The 20,647-nt window shown below is 42.6% G+C and overlaps 1 protein-coding gene across 5 annotated transcripts in view; it reads left to right on the forward strand.

Moving 5' to 3' along the window:
• Window positions 1-20,647, forward strand: part of LHFPL2 (LHFPL tetraspan subfamily member 2) — a 168,558-nt gene that overhangs the window by 78,559 nt on the left and 69,352 nt on the right. For 2 of the 5 annotated variants that reach the window (XM_043919976.1, XM_043919973.1), the window contains one exon: window positions 3,918-3,975. The gene's annotated coding sequence lies outside the window, so the exon portion shown is untranslated. Of the gene's footprint in view, window positions 1-3,917; window positions 3,976-7,212; window positions 7,248-15,609; window positions 15,686-20,647 lie in introns of those variants that run through there. The other 3 variants (XM_043919972.1, XM_043919975.1, XM_043919974.1) reach the window with 3 other exon arrangements.

Raw genomic sequence — 20,647 nt, forward strand, 5'->3', positions numbered from 1 at the left:
GAAACCGGACACGGCTCTTTGTGCTTAATATGCTGCCAGCAACTTCCCTCAAACTGTGAACCGAGTTCCCCAAGCATGTGTTATGTCAACATAGCACAGTAAAGTAGGATTTGGACAATTCCTTTAGCTGACACATGGAAGCAGAGCCTTAGAGGAGTGTGTCTACCAAAAATACAGAGGACTTCTTTAGTGAGCTAGAAGGGATGCTTTGTGAAATAGTAGGGGTCTTAGCACGTTTTGCTTTCAGCTCATCTCCTTTGGTATTCACCTCCATGCTTCACATCATTGGGGGCCATCATCGCCCCTGTCCTTGATAAATTGAGTATGATGGTTTAAAAGCATCGTGTCTTGGTTGTTGCAATGTTTCTTGGTTGGAAATACACTGGACTTGGGAGTCACAGGCCCTAGGTTGGAGCCCAGATTCTAGCATTTACTGTGTGATTCAACTTAAGTTGTTCAGATTCCTACTCTGTAAAGCGGGAACAATAAATAAGGTCTGCTCCCACCCCAGCTCCAGCTACCTTCTTCTTCTACTGTGAATCAAGTGAGAAATGAATTGCAGAGTGTCCTGTAACTTACACGGTGCTCTGCTCTGGGAGCCCCCATTCCCGCCAAGGATGGGTTTTTCCATGAAATGCCTCTTTCTGCTAAGGACAGTTATTGAGGCTTTCCCTTCTACAGGTGTCTGTGCTCACAAGCAGCTGCCTCTTCACCCACCCAGGGGCAGCCTGGACCTCTGTGGGACAGCTGTTTCTGATGACATTCTTTCTTCAGTTAAGCTGAAACCCAGCCTCCTAACTTCCGAGATAATTTACACTTCTTGGTTCTAGTTTTACAGAGTAACACGAAACAATTCAAATCAGTGCATGTGTCAAGTTGTAGAAATTTATAACTGAGAAGGGGTCTTAAACTCAGCTTCCTGTTTTTGGCAATTCAATTCAATAAATAAGAGCTGGGGCCTGTCACGTGGGTGCTGGCTCCAGCTCTGAAGGCGGCTATTGTTTCTCCCCCTGATCTCCGGAAGTGGAACCAAAGGGCAGGGGACCAAATGGGGATGAATGGGAAGCAAGAACTTTTAACTCCTTAATGTGCAAAAATATAGTGGTTTCATTTTTTTTTTTTTTTTAGAATTATTGCTAGAAGAAATAATACCTGCATTTATTGGGCTAGGAATAATTTAAATAGCTCAGTGGACTATTAATCTACAAGTGGACTTACTGGTGAGCAGTGTGACTTTGAGGAAGTCAGTCATTCATTACTCTTCAGAATTAGTTTCCCTCAGGTTTAAAATGGGACTAAAATTTTCTACCCTGACTATATTATATAGCTGTTAGATATGATAATGTATGTGGATTCAAATATTCACTTCTTATACACCATGTAACTCTTGGAAAATTCTTTAAACTTCTCTTTGTCTGCTTCATCTTTTAAAAGAGCATTGGTTAGTACCTACTTTAGAGTTTTTGTGAGAAATAAATGAGTTAATTTTCATGAAGTACAATAGAGCGGTGCCTGACAGCTAATGTCTAACACATTAAATATTTTTTATGAACTTTTGAGGGCTCTGTGATATAACATTTTTTAGTCTACTGTATTTTTTTAAATAACATCAAAAAATAAAAATAAACTCTAACATCTTATTTGCCAAGCGAATCTAGTAACGTGGCATCATTTATCTTTCTGATCACTTTGGTAATTTCACAAGATGTGACTTGGTTGTCAGAAAAGCTTTATCATGATACTGAAAGCTTACTCCCAAATATCTTACTTCTCTGGACCTCAGGCCAAATTTATGTATTACTGAAAAAGCCCTGATGCTGGGAAAGATTGAAGGCGGGAGGAGAAGGGGACGACAGAGGACGAGATGGTTGGATGGCATCACCGACTAGATGGACATGAGTTTGAGTAAACTCTGGGAGTTGGTGATGGACAGGGAGGCCTGGTGTGCTGCAGTCCATGGGATCGCAAAGAGTTGGACACGACTGAGCAACTGAACTGAACTGATGTATTACCGGAGGTGTTTTTTCTTTGCAGTGTGAGTTTGGAAAACTTTAAGTGGGGATCAGGATGGTTTTTCCAGGGGCACTAGTAGTAAAGAACCCTCCTACCAATGCAGGAGACTTAAGAGACTCAGGTTCGATCTCTGGGTGGGGAAGAGCGCCTTGAGGAGGGCATGGCAACCCAGTCCAGTATTCTTGCCTGGAGAATCCCCATGGACAGAGGAGCCTGGTGGGCTACCTTCCATGGTGTCACAAAGAGTCAGACACGACTGAACACGCGTGCTCAAGATTCAACTCTGCCTTCTCTGTTATTGTTAGGGTCTCCAGAGTTCTGTCTTAACTGGCCAGAGCTTTGCTTGTGTTATAGTAACAAAAGAGATTTTTAAATGTCATCTTTGATTTGAAAGTGTCCTAATTCAAGTATTTTTGTAACCCATTTTGCTTTTAGAGATAATGAAACATTGATCAAGAACTTCATTTCCAAAAGACCCATTCATAATAATCCTAGTGGCTTATTTCACAGAAGCTATTTCCAGATAAAAATACTGATCATGACCTCCCATGATGTTCCCTGAAGGGGTAAAGTTAAACTGTGGGAAATGCTTGGAATTTAACTAGTAACTAACTTATAAAGAACCTTTTAAAGAAATCATAACTCCCCTAAGCTATTGTATAACAAAAGACCTTATGAGTTCAAAATTCTTTTATGTGTGTATTTTTCTTAACTGAAACCCAATGAGTATTATTAAGTATCTTCAAGTTTATAACTGAACTAAAGTGATTTCTTTAGACTGAGGAGCCTTTGAGTCCCATTCTGGCTTTGCAACCTCAGGTCCAGTCTGGGTTAGTGTTGATGCTGCATATGTTAACCTAGTTATCTGGATATAAGCTTCTACTCATGGACTGTATTATGTTACAGTCCTACACGGCATGATTAGGCTAAACATTTTTAAACATACATAAAGTACAGGTTAATTTTATCTGCTAGTCAGTTTCTTTTCCAGGCTTTTACATTAAGGTGTGTCAGATTTCTGTTTGGGGAGGTGATGAATAGACTACATAGAGAGAAAGGGGTACTTTCAAGGGAACACATGGCAGAGTGAAAAGAGCATGATTTGGAAACCCTGCTTCTCTATGATACTGGGGAAATTTCTCTGCTTCTTTCATATGTTAATGGACATGCTCCCTGTCTGCAAAGGTTATAATCTGGTGCCACACAGTCCTGGGTGTACAATGCATTCCCAACAAATGGCAACTGTGACATTTTATATTAGAAATTTGTTTCATTTATGTTTAATATTTCAAAGCAATGCTGAAAGACATTTTGGTCTATTTTATGATTGTTTTAATGGGCTTATAATTTTCTAAGTTTACCTAAAAGACTTTGAGAACACCAAAAGGAATACTTGATTTTGAGATAAACTAATCATTAAAAATTCTTCTTCTATTTACTGTGTTAGAGTTTTAATGACCATTTTTCCATTTCTCCAGTCATTGACATCCTAGTGAATTTAGCTTTAAAAGAAGTTAGCAGAGTAAGTGAAAAGGATATAAAGTGATGCCAGGATAGAGCCCTCATTTATAATTTTCTGTGTCTATGATTCATTTCTGGATTATTTGGACCTCTTATGTTTGTTTATAAAGTACCCTCAACAGATGCCGTAAAGTGCGTGTTCATGGACCTTCCTCACTGTCCTCTTGGTTTTTCTAGTTCTTCAGTGGTTTGGATCTTGTGTTAGTGCATCAGAGTTCTTAGGAAGGGGTGGCTCCTTTGTAATACAAGCCAAACTTTATATGCATCCTGGGGACCGATATTTGAAACATCACATATTTTAATGAGATATAAAATTGCATGGTAAGTCTTCCTTTTGTGTTTAAAAAAAAAAAGTAATTTCTTTGTTCAATTTGTTTCTCCAGGTGGCATTTTTCTGAAGTTGCTCATTGAGACTTCTCAGCATTCCTACAGATATCATAGGTGAGTCAATGAAATCAGATGCCCTTTCCATGTGGGTAGCAACTTACTTCTTGAAAGAGGTACAGTGTTTCAAACTTTTGGACCCTGAATGATAAGCACTAGTTTTTTTTAATTTTTGTTTTTTTCTAGATACACCACTTTGATGAACATATGTAAATGTTGTAAAGGACCCTGTAAAGTTTCATAAATGCTATTAAGCTTAATGCTGTAAATTCCTTACTTCAATCTGACGTGGTTTGTTCTGTCACCATTTATAAACAAGTCTCAGGGCTCTTTATAATGGGCAAAGCTGGCTTTAAGTTGTCTTTCTTTTTGAGCTTCTCTGTGGACCATTCGCCCTTTGTTATCATTTCTCTCTGAAAGGGGAAGATGAGATGGCTAGTTCAAATTACCCAATTGTATCACTTGAAGACAGCTCAGGTAGAAGATTTGCTTAAATAAAAGTTGAAAACAGTTGACTAACAATAAGTGATTTATGATTAACTCTATAGATTTTAATTTATAAACATCATTTTGAGAGAATATTAGTAACAATACTGAGGCTGAGTAACCAATATGCATTCAAGGAAATCAAGGCAGTGGAATAATAACCATCCTCAAAGACCTTGCTCGAGTCTGGTTCTCAGAGGGCAGAGGCCTATTCAACCTCGCCTACAGGGCAGGTCCCTGACCTCTAGGATCTAATGCCCGATGATCTGAGGTGGAGCTGATGTCATAATAATAGAAATAAAATGCACAGTAAATGTAATGCACTTGAATCATCCTGAAACTATTCCCACCCCCACCCCGGTCCATGGAAAAATTGTCTTCTGTGAAACCGGTCCCTGGTGCCAAGAAGGTTGCAGACTGCTGCTCTAGGGTCCTTGCTCTTGTTCTGAACTTCTGGGTGGGGCCCAGGCCAAGGAGCCAGTGCTTGGGATGTATTCGGGCCTGACTGACACCCTGCCCAGGACGGTCCTCTGTGTGCAGGGGATTTGCGAGGTATTTTCACAGATATCACCTCATTTGTGGAAAGGTTATCTTTTTAGTTTTCTAGATTCTGGAGAAGGAGAAATTGCTGTTAATACCATGAAGGACTGATTTCTCAAATGTTCTTAAAACTGTTTTAAGGACTGCTGGTTGGGTTAGCTGGGGAAGCTTGGCTTGTTTTTCTGGTTCTTTGTTTCTTTAATGGAAACTGTAAGCTCTGATGAGTTATGGAATTATTTGAGAAAAGTTCCTGCTCATGGGAAAGCCAGGGCTGAGCCAAGACAGGTGGGTGTCCTGTTGGCATTTTATCAATCTGATAATCTTTAAATATCTGCTCTGTATTTATTTAGTGGGGGTGGGAGAAACTGTCTATTTACAAAGACTACTAATGAAAAATACATACCTCTCCCTGCATGTTGAAAATAAGGGATTTATTACCTGTGATGTTCTGAGCAGGTGTTCAGAAACCTGTTTAAAAGTTGGGTGATGATAACAGTCTGCCATGCACTGCTCAGATCCAGGTTTGCAGAGGCCTGCCAGCCGGGCGACATGGGGTTGGTGTGGGGCCTGCTTTTCCTCATTTGGCTCTACGAGGGGAATATTCTCAACAGAGACAGGCCTGTGCTGCTGAGGAGTGTTTCTTTCCACTCAGAGGCACTGTCTCCTTGAGTGAAAACAGGTCTGGTTGCCATTTTGCCCGTTATGTAAGGAGTCGAGTGTACCCCCAACTTAAGTGGCCCCGTGTTTCCGAGGTACTCCAGTGATGATTTAATGCCGCTCTGTGAGTTGTCCCTGGATCAGCGCCAGGCTGGCCTGTCCAGCTCAGCTCCGGGGAAGAGCCAGTTCCATCCTGCCAGTGCCTTCAACAGCTAAGTTGTGTGTGCCCTTGAAATCCCTGTCTCTGCAGATTTAACCAGATAAAACCAACCTGCTGTGTATCTCTCTCTTTCTTTTTTGAATTGTAGATTCATCCTGTATAAATATATACAACCTGCTGTGTATCTCTCTCTTTCTTTTTTGAATTGTAGATTCATCCTGTATAAATATATAAAACATTACCAAATCAGGGACATAAGAACAACCACTCTGATTAACAGCATCTGAATTACAAAGAAATCTGATCCTGCCTTCTGTTACATATAATCACTCATGTTATATCAGCTTGGTGGAAGGTTTCTCTGAAGCAGAGAGAGTCTTTGTGGTTTGGGGAGAGCCTTGACATCAGGAGGTCTTAGGCTGAGACTTTACCTCAGCTAGACACAGGTCTGGCCTAGAATTCCAACTGTGGTGCTTGCTGGCCATGTGACTGAAGACAGGCTTCCTTACCTGATGGAACTCTGATCTCTTCAAGTGTGGATATGACTTCCTTCCAAAGTGGTTTGGAAGATTGAACGCAGCAAAGATGGCAATGTGTGTGGGTACACAGTAGACGGCAAGTTCCCCGTGCCTGGCTCCTGATACCGGATGTCTTGGATGGAGGGTGGGGAGATCAGCTCAGCCAGACAGCTCCCGTGCCTCACTGGTGAAGTGAAAGCTGATTCTCACTCTGTTCTGCCCTGCCTACCCCAGGACGATTATGCGGAGCCTTTGAGAAGTAGGAACATCGGGTATGGTTGGAATTAGGGCGTTTCTAAAGGCAGGCATTTTTTTTTTTTTAATCTAGTCAGAATTTCTGAGCTTGAATCCCAGATCTGCACTTTATCATTAGGTATCTGACCTTAAATAAATCGTTAACACCCTCTCCAGCTCTCTCCCCATCTCATAGGACTGCTGTGAGATTATATGATTGTGTGTAGAGCAGGGCATACGGAACGAGTATCTAGTGAATCTCAAGAAATATGCCAATAAATCTGTCCAGATCCTTTTAGAAGGGAGGCAGAGAGGCCAGCTCAAAAGAATATCCATGGTTTTAAAATGTCTCCAGTTTGAACCTCAACATCTTGAACTGCCTTTTCTATCATGTTATGTTAGTCTAGATCAGGGAAGATCATCTTTGTCATAAATAAACTGAGAGTGACTATATCCTGCCATGTGATACTCACTCATTTAGAAAGGGGGAGCATTGCAATTTGGTCTCCCTGGATTTTCTTCACAAGTAAACAGACCTTTCCTCGTCTGGAGGAATTCTTACTAGAATTGACAAGATAAGCAAAAGTGAAAGCTCTAGATCTGTATTGTCCAATATAGTGACTGCATCTGGCTGTTGAACAATTTGAAGTATGGCTAGTGTGACTCAGGCACTGAATTTTTCATTTTATTTCATTTTAGGTCTTTTACAATTTAGAACTGATATTCAATTACTGGTAAGCATTTATGTATTTGTGGGAACAACTTGGGTGTCTGCTTTTCAACTGTGAATTTTGTAAATCTAGATTAAGTGCTTCTGAGGAAAATTTAGTGCCTGAGTTAAGATGTACTGTAAGTGCAAAATATACATTTTGAAGTGTTAGAAAAAATATGTCAGTATTTTAATACTTTTTATATTGATTCAATATAGAAATGATAATATTTTGTATATCTTGAGTTAACATTATTGCAATTGATTTATTTATTTTTTAATGTTGCACCTAAAATTTCAAAATAATGTACTACAAGCTCATAATTCCATTGGACAATGCTGTTCTAGATGATCCTTGAAAGAATTGGATAATTTCTCATTTATTAAGTGAAGTACAAGGTTTTCCAATAGACTGCAGATTATGAAAGTGTTCTTCTTCTTCTTCTTCTAAGGTTTTGTTTATAGTCTACCAAGTAACAAGCTTAGAGGAATTTTTTTTAAAATACTTAAAATTGGAAAGAAAAAAAAGACACCTAGCAGATGTGTTATCTGTACCTTACGTGATACAAACTGAGGCTCTGTTTAGACATCTTGGCTGTGGTCTTTCCCCTCCGCCTTCTTATGAAATGAGGTAGGGAGACAGTCACAGCCACCCACTAGAATATGAACCCAAACACTGTTTTTCAGCTAAATATTCTCCTTCTTTGATGATCGTTGGCTCTGCCATATGATGCTGATACCTTGTTCCCCAAATGGGTCACGTTTTGCCGTGCCCCAGGAGATAGTTTAGGAGCTGTCATCCGGGAGAAATCTATGACTTTTAACCACCTATAGCGAATAGCACTCTCTTCTTACTGTTGTTGTTGTTTAGTTGCTCAGTCGTGTCCAGCTCTTTGCGACCCCGTGGACTGTAGCCCACCAGGCTCCTCTGTCCGTGGGATTCTCTAGGCAAGAATACTGGAGTGGGTATCCATTTCCTTCTCCAGGGGATCTTTCTGATCCATGGATGGAACCTGAGTCTCCTGCTTGGCAGGCAGATTCTTTACCACTGAGCCCCCTGGGAAGCCCTGATATATTCTAAACAAGCAGATAAACTGATTGTCTAACTTACTGGACATATCTAGACCTGAATGTTTAATTTTATTCCTGTACCAGTTTAAGACATTTCTAAAAGCCATTTTTCTCACTTATTCAGTAAGGTAATAAACATACATAGGAATTTGAAAGAAAGAAAGAAAAGCATTTCTAACACAAATGTTAGATAGTTTTAACAAATATTTAACCAGGAACTATATTAGAAACTGTTAACTGTACCGGTACTGTACTACCAGAAATAGAAAGGGAATAAGTGCCGGCTTGAAGTTTAGTGGTACTAGTTTTGCATGAAACATGAGAAGATGTTCCAATTAGAGTGGTCAGTATTCTGTCTCACGTTTATGCCCTTGGTGACACTGGAGTGTATTCTAAGAGGTGGGGGTGGGGGGTGTTAGATTCAGAACCGCACTGGTCCGGGTTTCAGTCTGGCTGTGTCACAATGACAGTACTGGGGTTTCCTAACTTCTCTGATCGTGTCCCTGTGGAGTCGGGGCCAACGACACCAGCCACTTTCCTTGTTAAAATCTTTCCGTTGTATCTACTTGATCTGTGATACCCGCACCCCTTTGGTTAATAAATATGACGAGTGCCTTGCTGTCCTCATACTTTGCCAGACTGAAGAAGTGAATGAGAGTTTACTGTCCAGTACTGTAAACTCTCTCCAAGAATTAAGCAGGATTGATATTTATATATTAGATAGGAACCATTGTCAAATTTCATGAAGAATCTTCAGCTAAAGAAACGTAGCTTTTCCTTGCAGAATTTAACTGTTATGACATTGAGGTTTTTGAATTCCATTATTAGAATATATCAAGAGAATTCATTTCTGCCAGCAGCTTGCAAGGAGAAGACTTAGTGAGAGAGGTTATGTTAAGCCTTCTCTTTCTACTGAGGGTAGATGGGACAAAATATATGCTTTCTGAATAGGAAGTGATAAAGTATAAATAGGCACTGGTTTGCAAGATTTAACAAAAGCAAATCAAAGTAATTAAATGCATGGAAGACTTAAACGGAGTGCAGAGCTTTCTCTGCTTCTGTTACTCACATGTTGACAGATTGTCTTTTTTTCTGGTAAGAAGTCTGGCTGCAGACAGTGTGTGTGTCTGAAGGAGAGTCCTGAGCCTTCTTCCCAGCAGGAAAGAATTCTTCCCTTTCCACGAAAAGCGGCTTCCCCGGGTAGACCGGGAACCTCCCGAGGGCTAGTCTGAGTCTTTTATTATACGCTCTGTGCTGGGTACAATGTCTGATGCGTGCCAGGTGCTGGGTGAGCGTCTGTGGGATGGGTGGAGGATGAATGATGGTTAGACTGTAGTGCTGGTTCTGGAACATTCTCTGAAGACAGCTCTACTTCAGTACATTATAGATGGCCCAGCACAGTGCCTGACACATGTTACATGCACAGTAAATGTTGGTGAAATGGAGGCATAATTGTGGGTTTAAGTATAGCTTCTAATCTATAAAGGACTTCTGGGAGTATGACCTGTGTTTTTAAATATGTTTGTTTAATAATATCCTCATTACACAAAGTAGGGAATAATCCTTACTCAAGAAACTGAGAGAGCATAAATCACATAGGAAACAACAACTTGATTACATTAAAAATTCTGAACTTTGTCAAAAGGCTATATAGAGAGTGAAAAGATAAACTATTTAAAACACTCATAAATTTACAAAGGAGAATATGTGAGGAATGCCTGTGAATTAATAAGGAGGATAGACTGACAAATGAAACAAAAATCCAGGGGTAGAGAAGGGTGGTGAAATACTTGAACAGGCACTTCATGAAGAGGAACCACGAGGAACCCGTAAAATGAAAATCTGCTCAACCTTATGAGTAATGAGAATACAAACCCCTCCGTGAGATACAAACTCACTTCTGCCTGACAAGCAAAACATTTTAAGTCTGATAATGGCAAGTCCTGACCAGAGTGTGGGACACCATGAACTCGGAGATACCAGTGGTGAGAATCAAACCAGATTCACCCACTTTGTTGTTTGACTTTTACTGTTCTCTCTTTTTTTTTTTAACTGAAAAAAAGTTGAGGTGCAGTATCTTGTTAGTTTCCTGTAAACAACATAATGGACCGCGTTTTAATTACATTATGAAATGTTCACCGTGATCAGTTTAGTAACCATCTGAATATAACCCATGTATGACTTGGGGAGCCAGGAAGGTTCTTTTAAGCAGAGAGGTGAAGTTGAACATTGAGAAGGCACCATGAGGGACTTCCTTGCTGGCCCACTGGTTAAGAATCCCCCTTGCAATGCAGGGACAGAGGTTGGATCCCTGATGGGAGAACTAAGATCTCACATGCTGAGGAGCAGCTAAGCCAACGCGTAGCTGTAGCTGAGTGATGAAGCACAGTCTGCAGGGTTTCGGGGGTGAAGGGAAGGGGAATGGGATTAGCTCTGGGCAGAGACTGGGCAGCTCTGAGGCAGAGGGTGGAGCTGCCACTGGTAGGACGGAAGTATTTACACAGAATAGATGTTAAGACAATTCCCACAGGGTGGCTCCAGTTCTTCTGAGAAGTAGGAGGTTCATCTGCACTGGGGGGAGGAGGTGAAGCCAGAGGTTAAAAGGAAGAATCCATGCTTCTGTATGTGGAAAGGAGCTCTTCTCCGTGCCGATGTGGCCATCTTCCTGTGAATTCTGGTTCTTTGTCTGATGGATTATTCTACGGGGAATTCTGGTTCTCCATCTGATGGAACTGGTCCACAAGGACAATCCGGTCTCATGTTAGTAAACATACAGTTTTTTTTTAACTTTTTATTTTATACTGGAGTATAGTTGGTTAATAATGTGATAGTTTCAGGCAGACAGGAATGGAACTTGGTCATACAATATAAACATGTAGTTTTGTTGTACTCAAATGTCTAAGTCTATGAAAAAGGCTATTTGCAAATCCTCTCGCAAGTTGTTTTGGTTCCAACTGGTATCTCTCTTGTCTGTTCTATCCAAGAAGAAATATCCCATCCTCATGCAGAAAGCTTTTCTACTTTAATGATCCACTCTTTAAATTGTTCCTTCAAAGGAAGGAGATGAACTGACCTCAGGTGAATGAACATACACTGGGATCGTGCAGAAGTATCTGTCACTGTAAAATTGTGCTGTAAAACTCTATTTGTGCTTTTATATGCAGCTTGTTAATACAGGTAAATAGTAGCCACATGCATTTTATTTATTTATTTTTATAATTTCCCATGTTAAGCCACAGCAATCCATTCTTCCCACTAAAGAAGGCAGTAAAACAGCTTTGAAGTTCCAAGATGCTGCTCCCATAAACACCCCCTCCACTCTCTGAAATTTTGTCATGATTTTCTCGTGGAAGCTGACTTCTTCTGAATTAAATATCGATTTAATCTATGTTCCATTTTGGATTGATTCAGTAACAACAGCACAAACACTCTTTTCTCTCTCTTGTGCTCGCGTGCTGTGGGGGACCGCTAGTCATCCAGTGGACCTGTCCTTACAGACACCAGCATCTCCTGAGCCGCAGACAGCATCTCACCAGATATCATAGGGCCGGGGGAACAGGCAATCCGTAAAGGCGGGACTGGCCCCCGGTCTCTGTAAGTCATGTTACCAGCCCAGGGCAGCCTGTGAAAAAGTCTTAATTGGCAACCTCAGGTGGACTTGGAAATGTACCTGATTTGGGTCCAAATTATACTATATCACAGCCAAGTTGTGTTAGGAAATGGGCACTTCCTGTCGTCAACTCACAGGTCATGAAGACCAATATGGCTGCAAATCTGCTTTGGAATTCTATGTGGCTAATCTGGAAGAGCGGACTTCTCTCTTGTTGGTGCAGTGCCTCACTTCTCTGTCCTTCTTTCTCAAGCTACATTTCTTATGCAGCTGACGTTCAGTCCACTTTTCTCCTACTATTCATGGAGTGACTGTGGATTGGAAAGACGCAGACCACTGGTGTGGTGACCAACTGCGGTCATGGACTCCTCGTCACTGTTCAAGGTCAGCGCAGCCCATTCAGTGGCCGCTTATACCCCACATCGGGCTTCGCCAGTGGCTCAGTTGTAAAGAATCTGTCTGCCAGTGCAGGAGATGTAAGAGATGTAGGTTCGATCCTCTGGAGAAGCAAACCCACTCCAGTATTCTCGCCTGGGAAATCTGGACAGAGGAGCCTGGCAGGCTACAGTCCATGGGGTTGCAAAGAGGTGAACACAACTGAGCACCCAACAGGGCTTCCCTGGCGGCTCAGTTGGCAAAGAATCCGCCTGCAATGCGGGAGACCTGTGCTCGACCCCTGGGTTGGGTAGGTTCCCCGGTGAAGGGAACAGCTGCCCACTCCAGTATGGTGGCCTGGAGAACTCCATGGACTGTATAGTCCATGGGGTCTCACAGAGTCAGACACAAGCAACTAACACTTGGTACTTGGTACAGAGAAAGTCACTTGGGCAAAACACCAAGAGTTACATTTTTACCTAGCTGCTCTGATAGTCTGTGTTTTATGCTTGTATTAATATATCTATATCATTTGCACATCTCAAAGCAAAGATGGTTTTTTATTTGCTTAAAGGTCACACCTCAGTCCTTCTTGCGCCTTGGAACACTGGTATACTCTTGAAGCCAAGCAATAGCCTTAATATACCTAACTCTTTTTTTCAAAAAAAGGAAAACTTTGTATTTCATATTGGAGTATAGCCAATTAACACTATTTATTGGGATAGTAATAGTTTCAGTTGGACAGCCAAGGGACTCAGTCATTTTATGTACTTGTGGCTGGATTAGAATTGCCAGAGAATGTTTATATGTGTTTTTCTCCTGATTATCAGAATAATCCACATTCATACAGAAAAGTATAAGCAAGAAGGGAAAAAAGCCAGTTCCTTTGGGTGTCACCATTGCCAGTGTAATGGCCAAGTTTTCTTTTTGCGCATTCTTTTCTTCACATAACTGAGCACTTATTCTGCACACAACTTTATATTCAGTTGCTTTTTTGTTTAATATTATGAGCATTTCCCTATATCATAAAAAGTTTGTCTAAAATTTCAATGGTTGAATATCCTGTCTTACGGTATATATTTAAATCACTTTAATCTTTTGTTTTTGACAATCAAGGTGTTTTCTGTTTTTTTAAGGTGTTAAATATAAACTTTGAATATCCTTTTAGCGATATAAGTTCAGTTTTTAAAATCTATCCAGGAAAGTTGGGCTCTCATTGGCATTATAAGAAAGTAATTGCCTTGGCACACCCTAGAGATGATCAGATCTTTAAATGTTGCCGCTTTGGGAAGTGAGAATGGCATTTCATTTCAAATTTTTACTGTTTTTACTACCAATAAAATTGATTGTTTTTTGTAAGTAGAAGAGTCATTTTTTTCGCTTTTGTGACTGTTCGTTTATGGTCCTTTTCAGGTTAAGTTGTCATTTATGACAGTTGGGACATTTGTCATTTTTTTCCATTTTCCTAGAAGGATATATTGGAATGTGTAACTTTGAGCCTAGTGTCTTCTCACTCATAGTTAGTGTTAGCTGCTTAAGTCGTGCCCACCTCTGAGATCCCGTGGACTGTAGCCCGCCAGGTTTCTCTGCCCATGGGATTTCCCAGGCCAGAATACTGGAATGAGTAGCCATTCCCTTCTCCAGGGGATCTTCCCAACCCAGGGATCAAACCCAGGTCTCTTGCATTGCAGGTAGACTCTTCCCCCTCTGAGACACCAGGGAAGCCTGTTAATTGCATGCCAAATTGGCCATATTTGAGGGAAAATCAGGCGTGGCAGTGTCGAAGAGAGTACACTCGGGGGTCGTGACGTGGCTTGTCAGTTGCGACAGTCGGCATCTGGACAGTCAGCTCTACCTACTGAGCCCTTGTCCCCCCCACCCCCCAGACCTTGTGGCCGTCACACTGCACCCTGTCCAGGCAGGCCTGGTATAATACTTGTTGACAGAGGAATAATAAGTACACAGTATGTTGGCTCATAATGAAGTGTTCATTGACCCCTTGAAGTGATGCTTACCTGCTCCTTTTCTGCTCATGTTTCTTCTCAGGGTGTTTGACTGACTTGTCTTGCTTGCCTCTTAGTATTGTTTGCAGGCGGTCTTTGACCCTGCATCTTCCTGCATCTTCCTGCAGTCTCCAAATTCTCTAGCCTGCTCCCTGCCTTTAGCCACAGTCCACAGGCCACACCTCCCCAGTCTAAACCCCTCTTTCAGGCTGCAGACCCTTGTAGCCTCCTGCCTGTGGGGGGTCTCCCCCCGGTATGTGTTTCCTTTTTCAATTGAAGGATAATTGCTTTACAATTCTGTGTAAGTTTCTGTCGTACAACAGTATGAATCAGCTACAAGTATGCATATACCCACCACCCTTGGAGCCTCCTCCCACCCTCTCCTATCCTACCCTACCCTTCTAGGTCATCGCAGAGCACCAGGCCAAGCTCCCTGTGTTAGACAGCAGGTTCCGATTAGCTGTCTGTTTTATACAGAATAGTCTCTATATTTCCACTGAAAATCACTCAGTCGTGTCTGACTATTTGCGTCCCCAGGCCAGAATACTGGAGTGGGTAGCCTTTCCCTTCTCCAGGGGATCTTCCCAACCCAGGGATTGAACCCAGGTCTCCCGCATTGCGGGCAGATTCTTTACCAGCTGAGCCACAAGGGAAGCCCACGAATACTGGAGTGGGTAGCCTATCCTTTCTTCAGCGGCTCTTCCCGACCCAGGAATCGAACCGGGGTCGTCTCCTGCATTGCAGGCAGATTCTCTACCCACTGAGCTATCAGGGAAGAAGCTCCTGTATATGTCCATGCTACGGTCAAGTCATCCTACCCTGTCCTTCCCCCACTGCGTCCACAGGTTCATCCTCTCCATCTGCATCTCTCTCCCTTTCCTGCATCAGGACCATTTTAGGAACCCTGCTGCTTCCCTGGCGCTTCTGATGCAGTGTGGCCCCAAGTAGACCTGTTCCCTTCCCCTGGCTGGCCCTGTTCCTGGATTCTCTCTTCGGGTACAGAGACCCCCACTGCCTCCTCCATGCCAGATACCTGGGGAGCATCTTGAGACCCTGCTTTTCCCTGACAACACTCCATGGGTTACGTGAGGTTCTAATTGCTGCTGCCTCCTCCCTATCCTTCTTCTGCATCCCTCTCACCCTGCCCTAGATGAGATTTCATGCTGTGAATGAATGATATATGCTTTCTCAGTTAGAGACAGTCTTTAAAAATAAGTAAGTCAGGTTTTTTAAAAAATAAAATTGATGTTTTTCAGGGCATAGCATTGTAATGGAATATTTATTCCTTGTGTGAAGCAAATTGTCCTCCATTAATTTATCTTTTATAGGAATGTGAGTTCTTCACCTACCTGCTTGGCTTAAAGCAAACTACACCTTGAATAATGTCTAACACATATTAGTCAAGTAAGTGGCCCTGGGCATTATTCTCTAATTAAAGTGTTTTTGACTTGAGGGTTTGACATTTTTTCTTTGGTTCTTAATTATTTCCATATTCCATGTGTATTATTTTCCTGTAATATTGGAATTATCCTTTTTAGCTAGCTTTTCAACTTCACCTCCCAGGCAAGAAATGCAGTTATTTTAATAAGATTCTTTGAGGGAGTAAAATTAATATTTTGGGGAATGAAAATAATGGTGAGTTATCTCCCAAAGATTGAAAGACTGTTACAATAGCAAAATATCCTTACCCAGGGGTAGTTTCTTTTTCAGGGCTTATTGAAAATATGGTGCTGGGAAGAATAAAAGGAAACTTAATACCATGGAATCTGGAAACAACCACTGAAATCCAATCTTTTGAACACATATGATACACTAATTCCCCAAGATTTAAGACAGCTCCATTTGCTTCCTGAGGCTGTCAGGCTCCTTATGACCAAGACACGGAAAGATTCTTCAGCACGAATATGCCGTGATGATATTTTATTTACTATGAATATTGACTGTACATGAATATGGGATGTCTCGGGGTTCTGCCTTCCCTTATCGATATCAGGTTACTTCCTTGTTGGTACTTTCCTTAGATCTGGTTCCCCCAGTACAGATCCTGTGACAAAGATTTAAACGCAAGTAGGCTACCTGGGAGCTTATCCTGAAAAGCATTTTTGGGGGACTAGGCACGTGAGGTGGGGAGAAGAAAGCCTAGAAGAGGGTGCTCTTGAGCAGGTTGCTCAATCCCTGGTGAATTCTAAGAAGCAGTCTTCAGAAACATCCCATCTGAGGGGCCGGGACACTGGGATATGTCTCCTCCCGCCCACATGTGTCCTTGAGAGCTGCTCCGAGGCCAGAGTTGAGGTCCGTTTCTTGCAGGGGTCAGAGGAAAACCATCAGGCGAAGGTCCAGAGTCCTTGCCGTGTGCATGTGTGGGAGAGGGGGCTGAGGCGGGCACGACTAGGGCACCAGCAGCGTGTGCCGCTTTAACCTTCTTTTTGTTGTTGTTAGAACAACTCAGCAAAGTAAAATTCCAGGTTATTATTGGGCAACATTGTTTCATGGGTGGACGAGGTCGCTTGAGGTGGTCAGAGAAGCACAGGCGGAGACTGTTAGTAGAAAGTACTTAAGTCATGTCAGTGCCTGATCCATGTCAGGGTGGATTTTAAAAATACTGGAAATTAGCAACTGTTTTTGAAATGGGGAAGGGAAGATGTGGAGGGAATGTCTGAGAGGTATCTAGATGTTGTTCCTAACATAACACGTCATGCCTTAGTCACAAAGGTTGCGATAAGCCATTACGGGAACAGATGGAACAGATGGATTGTCCAGGCTCCTCAGAGGGTCGTGGTTTCCTCACTGCTAATCAGCCCACAGAATTATAGTTAGGCCCACAAGGAAATTACGGTATTTTTTCCATGCACTCAGATCTGGAAGAAAACAAAAATCTGACGGAAATCTGTAGCCAGCCAAGTGTGAACGAGGCCACCTTCATTACTTGGGGAAATTCCTGGGGAAGAAAAAAAGGTGGAATCCAGCGCTTAGTGGACCTTAAAAAGAATGCTTCTCTGCTACGGGTTTGTCTGTTCTTTTCTACAACAGTCTTGATGATACATCTTCACATGGAACATATATCCTAGCGTCCTCTTGGCTGTTCTGTTGATGTCATCTAGGGGATGAAGGCACAAGATCTTGAGGTACCTGATTATTTAGACCTGTTTTCTGATGGTGGAGTAACAGAGTATTCCTGCCCTGAAAGACCACCCCCCCACCCCCCACCAGTGCAGCCATGAAACCAGCAGAGGAGTAGCTGCCGCTGTGATATACTGATTATTCTGGGGATAAAAGAAAGAGCACTAATCCTGCTGCTTAGGAAGGCCTCCCAGAGCCGTGATGTTGGACTTAAAGATGACTCAGTTTCACCCAGGGATGTAGGAGGAGGATTACAGCCCAGGTGGAGACCAGTGAGGGCAAAGGCACGGAGCCTGACGGTGCAGAACGTGGTCAGGCAGCCGGGAGTGGTTGGTGTGAGTGACGTGCAGGCAGGCAGAAGTAGGCCTGTGAGCATCCTTCCCCTCACCAGTATCAACAGGTGTCCCCCACACAGTCACACCATTTCTGTTGGCTCATGCCCATGTTCCCGTCAAACATCCTGCTGTTGTGGAAGCAACTTAGGTGCAGGATGATGGATGGAACTTATAGAACCTATGCGAGGGTCAAAATGCCATCAGTGCAGCCTTCTGGCAGTGAAACCTACATTTTGTGCTAAGTGGCTGGTTAGTGATCCTTGTAAGGCCTGTGAATGCCTTGTTGAAGGGGAAATTGACATGCTTCATGCAGGCGGTCAATATTATGCATAAAATATACTGTTTATCCTTTCTTTGCCATGTCTTCTCTATCAGTCCATCCAGCCCCAAGTGTTCCACATTTCTGTGTTCTAAACATCTAGCTATACTTAGCAGTATATGGAATTAGTGGTGCTTATTTTTCTCCTCATTTCTTCCCTTTTCTATACAGGTTATCTCACAGGCATTAGCATGTTGGTGCTTTGGGGTATGCTCGAGGGACGCACTTGCTCTTAGAATCCTTTAGTATGTGGATTGAGGAAAGAAACAAAACAGTAAGTTGGCCTCAGGTTGTCCCTCTCATATTTAACAGTTTAATCCAATTATTGTCATTTTTGTCTCATTTCCAATGGAGTAGCTATCTGGTTGAGGGGAAAAGAACTCAATGTGGTGTCCAGGCTCTGGGGACATTTCTCAGGGTGAATTAGGAGCAGGAGCTGAAAGTGATTCCCAAACACCTCACTAGAAGCCTCAGGGAAAGTCTACTGAATAACCATCCCACCAATTCTAGACTGTCTGGCCTCTGGCTGCTCAAGTTAAAAATTACATGTAGTTCAGCCACTCTCAAAAAGGCTCTGTAAGTGGCTTTTCTATAGAATTCCCCTAAACAGTCACCTTGTTTATTTCTTAAACTGATCAGTGTACTCATGATTCTTTTTCCCTTAGGAATTTCTGCTTCCTCTTTTATCATTCATGGAATGTTTTTTCCCATGGAATTCCCCATTCCTCTGTAGATTCACTTTTATTCCATCCTTTGAAACTGCCTTCAGGCTTCCAGGAGATGTTTCCCTGATGATTTCATAGCATAAGATGAAGACCTAAAAGTGTCTGATGCCAAAGAGAGAAATGTTAGGACCTCTTGAGTCTGATTTAGTAAATTGGCTCCCGGCTGCTGTGTATCTTGGGGTGAATCATTGTCCTTTAGTGAATGAATGTTAGAATAATCAAATGTAAGAAATGGATCTAGCAGCCAGACACACAAATCCTTCTCTCTACCCCTTGTCCATCAATATCCCCAGCACAAGAGAAAAACAAAAGTAAATAGGATGTGTGTTCAGTCTTGTACGTAGCATCCAGTTTGCAGCATGCCTTCCCTGTGCCCTGGCACGCTTCTCTTTGTGCAGGGACTGGGATGGGGGTCCAGTCATTGAATCTGGGGGGATTGCTCTTGTCATTTCCAATCTGGTAAGTGCTGTCAACCTAACAGCCCTAAATCTTGATTCGCCCTGGCCTTGTCTGTATAAATCTCACCCACTGTTGAGATCATCATAGTCTAATGACCAGCGTTAAATTCATTGTTTCCATACCATAACAACCGAAAGCTGCCAAGTTTTGAGGATGGATGAGCTTTTCTTTCTGCCTGAGCAGAAAATTGTATGGGAGGGTACAGATCAGGGGCCATAGATAAGTAGAGTAGTTCTTGAGTGGTTCATTAGTTTGTTGTGGAAGAATATTGGTTATGCTGTTTTCACTGAGTTTTAGGGTTGTGAAAGTTAAGCAGCATGAACCCCAACATCCATTCTGTAGAAATCAGGGCTTTTGTCAATGCTCAAAAATATTATATCTGAAGGTAAAGACCCCAAACCTTTGTGCATCAACTTCGAGAAAAACTGTTTAGGGTTAATCAAAATGATTTTGAGTAGAAGTTTCTCCATGGTTAATGACCTGAAAGATAACTGTGGTGACCTTTAGTTTTATGACTTCAACTCAGGGCTTGAGGTAGTACATGCCCCTTCCATACATTAGAGAGTATTTTGGACACACGCCATTTCTGGGATGTTTCAAAAGACATCAAGACAGAGCGTGTTGGGCTTCCCTGCATGGGTTCGATCCCTGAGCCGGGAAGATCCCTTGTGCCGTGGAGCAGCGGGGTCTGTGTGCCACATTACTGAGCCTGTCCTCCAGAGCCCGCGAGCCACGGGTACCGAGCCCTTGAGCTGCAGCTCCCGGAGCCTGTGCTCGTCTCCGGAAGGAGCCGCTGCAGTGAGAGGTCCACATTCTGTGACGAGAGAGAGCCCGCGCAGCAGTGAAGACCCAGCACGGTCAAGTAAATAAAGAAAATTTTTTTGAAAAGGCTAGTTGTGCTCAACTAAAATCGTTCCCCAAATCCAAGATTCGTGACCACACTTTCCAAAATGGTGTTCTAGGTTCCTTTGCTTCTATAAATGTGTTTGTTCATCATCAGTCAAAGTTAAGCAAGATTTATTCTTATTGTGGGACTTCTCAGAGACTTTACCGGGTTAATGGGTACTGTGACATCTTAAGGGTGGCTCACAGCATTCAGCATTTGTCCTGGGGCCCCTCTGATCTAAAATCACTTGCAGACCATCTCCAGAACTCATCACTCTGACACGGTGCGGGAGATGCTGACGTGCGATAGATGGGCTCAGATTTTTCTAGCTCTCGCATCCAGAACTGGAGCCGTTTCCCTACCCCTTGAGTCTGAGGTGGCCTCTGACTTGCCAGGGGTGACAGACGCAGCCCAAGTGGGGTGTGAGTTCCAGAGTCCAGATCTCTAGAAGTCCTGCCGCCTCACGTGTGCCCTCTTGGGGCTTCGCCCTGAAACGTCCACATGAGGAAGCCGGTCTGACCT

The sequence above is a fragment of the Cervus elaphus genome, chromosome 12, assembly GCF_910594005.1.
Source record: "Cervus elaphus chromosome 12, mCerEla1.1, whole genome shotgun sequence".
Lineage (NCBI taxonomy): Eukaryota > Metazoa > Chordata > Mammalia > Artiodactyla > Cervidae > Cervus > Cervus elaphus.